General features: G+C 38.3%; 1 long non-coding RNA gene across 1 annotated transcript; it reads left to right on the top strand.

The window, feature by feature from the left end:
- The first annotated feature begins 277 nt into the window (after positions 1-277).
- Positions 278-1409, top strand: LOC126597770 (uncharacterized). Its single transcript, XR_007614323.1, has 3 exons — positions 278-387; positions 522-650; positions 1043-1409. It is a non-coding gene; the product is annotated as an uncharacterized LOC126597770 (long non-coding RNA).
- The last annotated feature ends 2714 nt before the right edge of the window (positions 1410-4123 follow it).

Below are 4123 nucleotides of genomic sequence, written 5' to 3' on the forward strand. Positions count from 1 at the left end.
ATTATGGATTGTGTAAGAAATAGTCAAATCTAATTACGTCATATACTATTTGTCACAGCCCGTCCCAAATTTTTTTTATCGGGAGCGTGAAATGACGAGAATACCCTTGACATGTATTAAGGTACGTGTTTGACATATGTATATATTTTATGGACTAATTATCATCCCTAAACTTTTGGAGAAAATTGAGTTGTAAATTTGTGTGGTTAGGGATTGAAGTGGGATTGTTTTGATTGGACCACACCCTCACACACGGACTCACCTTTCCTTCCCCCTCTTCCCCGTGTCTCTCTCTCTCCTCCCTCACGACTCTCTCACTCTCTCTCACCCTCGATCGTACGGACAACACCAAAACCCTCCAAAACTTCGTGGATCGAAGCAAATAAGGTATGATTCTTCACCCTCTTGATGTTCTGAGTTGATTGGTACTAGTTTTAGGAAGTGAAACCCTCGGAATCGTCGTGAAACCCTAACCCCGAAAATGTGCACTGTTCATGCACACGTGAAATATTGCATTTCAGAGAATTTCAAGCTCACAGTGAGCTTAAGGACATCCTCACGAGCTTCGGGGTACTTCGTTGGTGATATTTGGACGTCGGAGGACCGAGAACGGAGGTTCTCAAAATTTCCGAACTATCGTGCTTCCCCAGGTAAAATCTAGTGAATTTTAGACCTTGAAACTAGTCCATCATGATTCTACATGTTGAGGGCTTCAAATTGATATAAAATTCAAAGAAATCGGTTGAGAAACGAAGGAGAACAAGCATTTTTAAAACTCGCCGGAATCCGGCCACCGGAAAAACCAGTCCGGTGACTGGTTGAGGAAGATGATGCGCGTGGAGGCGCGTAGGCCCGTGCCACCCACGGCGCGTGAGGGCGCGTGGCAAGCCTAAAAATTTTTCCAAAAATTCCTCGACGTCCGTGACGTCGAGTAGGTCGATGTGGTATATTCATATACCCAAATTGAGCATCGTATGAGAAGTTATTTCAAATTGTTGGTTATGTGTTTAAATTAATGTTTTTATAGTTGTTTCGCATATAGGTGACACCTATCCCGAGGACGAGCGCATCCAGGGACGTCACAGGGGTTACGACCCATCGACTTATCGGTGAGTGGGCAGTTTTGTTTTCGTATTACCTATATACTACTGTTTTTCCCAGAAAATGCATTTATATGAAAATATGTTTTAAAATGCCATGCATGCAATCGATGAGATATTTGAATTGATAATTGATGCATATATATGTGAATTGACGCTGTTGACGCACAAGTGAGTTTTTACATTATTCATACGATTTATTTTATGTGAATTGCATTGGAAGCTCATAACCTGCACCCTAGGTGATAGTGCTTATATTATTCACCACACCGCACGCTCGCCTTGGATCCAAGTAGGTGGATGTCGTACAGACCACTAAAGGTGGTTCCGACATGCCAGTCGTACAGACCATTAGAGGGTTCCGACTGGTGGGTGACCTTAGATTATGTGCACAGATGATTGATGAGAGAAGCACTAGAGCGTATTATTTCACCATCTTAGTCATACAGACTACTATAGGTAGTTCCGACTTATGTGCAGTGTAGTGTCGTACAAGTCACAGTTGGTGACTTCGGCAGGGCCGTACAGGTCATAGTTGGTGACTCCGGCTGGATGGGATAGTGAGCTATAGAATCAGCTGTACATGACCACTGTAGGGTCTCCGGTTGATTTATTATTTCACCTGATTTATATTGATGCATTCATATTATATTTTGGCATGGCATGGCATATTCTTTCTGAGATGTTATGTTGATAGATGGTGAGCGGAGTTTTGATGATATATGTATATATACGTTTATATACTATTTTTCTGGGAAAGTATACAAGTTTTACGGTGAGGGGTTAGAAACGTTTTAAATGAAATGTTTTTGGAAAATCTTTGGTTTTACTGACCCACTCATCTTTGTTTTGCGCCCCTCCAGGTTCTAGTTAGCAGTTGGTGGCTCACGAGGTCTTTTTCGGCATTCTGACAAACGTTCTGCATGTAGGACTCACCTGCAGGTGTTGTACTTTAATTATGGTCCTACTTGACTGCACTTATACCTACGCTCTGAATTCGTGTGTTTTACTTTATAACTCTCTCTTGTATGCTAGTAGGTTATTCTGCTAGTGGTTGGTTTAAATTCCTTCATATTTCTGTTATATCTTGCTTCCGTGTCGCACTTTTGGCTACGTCACGCTCACGTGACAGCTAGCACGCCTTGATTCTAGGATCGGGGTGTGTCACTATTATGATATTATTTCATATACTAATGACGCAAAAATATGTGTGAATTTTTTTCTATAGATTCTTATATTATGTTCAGAAAACACCACCACCGCAGCGGTGTAAATATGACATACAATTTCCTATCTAGAGTAGAAAAGATTACTTAAAATCTAGTTGGACCATCGATCATATTAAGTCAGCGCAATCTACAAATATATATCACCCATGTGGTCAAACCCAAAATAGAAGATCAAAACTAAAGACATCCAGTGCGTGTTCTGAATTTTGACAGGTCAGTTAGAAGGTTGATAAGGTGTCTCCTGGTATCGCAAAGAGACATTAGATTATTTTTTAGGGAATTTTAACGAAAAATTTCTGGTACTGTTCATTTTAACGAAAAACTATATTTTTACACTAAAAAGTCAATCATGGTACTATTCATTTTACCCTTTATTTTGTCTTTATCATTAAAACTTAAAGTTTTCAAGCCCTATTCATTAGTTTTCCTTATTTTTTATTTGGTTTGGTTGCAATATGATTCTATGAAAAATAATTCATATCATTGAAAGAGGTATTCTGCTAATATTATAAAAGTTTAGAGTTAATCGTTTAAAATTAAAATAATTAACTAAAATTAAAAGTTTAAAAACAAAATTCAACTCCTTTAAAGTTGATGAAAAAATCGACAAGTAACTCTTATTGAAAAGTCAGCCGCACCTCGTGATTTCCCCTATGTTTTTCTTTTATTTCGTATCACAAAATTACTATTTTTCCCTATTTTCTCCACATTTTTCTCCCTTTTTCCCCCACTTTTGACTAACTATATGCGTAGCCCTACGGTTCTTGTTTTGTTTGGGTTTGAACAAATAAAAATATAAGTATAAAAATAACAGTGAGCAGCTATTTCATTGTATGTAATCAAAAGATTTTTATTTCTCTTTTCGGAATCAAACTCAGACCTTCTACAACTACATGTAGACCTGACAATTTTTTATCTGATCTGTTAATACAACATATAAACAACATGAAAATAATAGGTTTCGGATGAACACGATAACTAATCGGATTATTATCAGGTCACACGGTAAGAACACATTACTAACGGATCCTTAACAAGTTTACACGAATGTGACATGCTAGTAACCTGTTTCGACACGTTAAAAAAAGAAGAAGTTATTTTGATGATTTTATTTTTATTTTGATGGTTTTAATGGAATATTCCTAACGGCAGTTAAGTTTCAGTTAGGGTTTGGCCGCGTGTGGGGGTGCGTCTGGCCGTGCCTTGGCTAGCGCGTGGCGGTACGTGGGTGGTCGAAAAATTTGTCTAAAAATTTGAGGATGTTCCTGAGGTTGAGTAGATCATGGTGGTATATTCAAATACCTCATTTGAGCAATGTATGAGAAGTTATTCCTAGTTTTGTGTATGTGCTTTAAATAACGTTTATTCAATTATTTCGCATATAGGTGAGACCTATTCTGAGAATGAGCGCCATCAATCGAGGCTTGGAGGCTACGACTCTTCGGCATATCAATGAATGGGCTTTTGGTTTTCCGTATATACCTATATACTTGAGATTTTTCCCAGAAAATGAATTTGAATGATTATACGTTTTGAATTGCCATGCAAAGTATCTGCCTATTTTATTTATGCATTAGTAGTTGCATATATTTATGATTGGTGTTGCAGACGCACAGGTAATTGCTAGGTAAGTTCATAAATTAAAGATTTGAGGTTACTTCAGTTATGAGAGATATGATGTAATGTATTGAGAGCTCATAAACCTGCACCCCGGTGTTAGTGCTCCCGCCCAGAGTTAGGGTACAATCCTTCACGTGATGTTCACCTCCCGCACCATATGCTCACCTTGGATCC

Source organism: Malus sylvestris, chromosome 13 (genome assembly GCF_916048215.2).
Source record: "Malus sylvestris chromosome 13, drMalSylv7.2, whole genome shotgun sequence".
Classification (NCBI taxonomy): domain Eukaryota; kingdom Viridiplantae; phylum Streptophyta; class Magnoliopsida; order Rosales; family Rosaceae; genus Malus; species Malus sylvestris.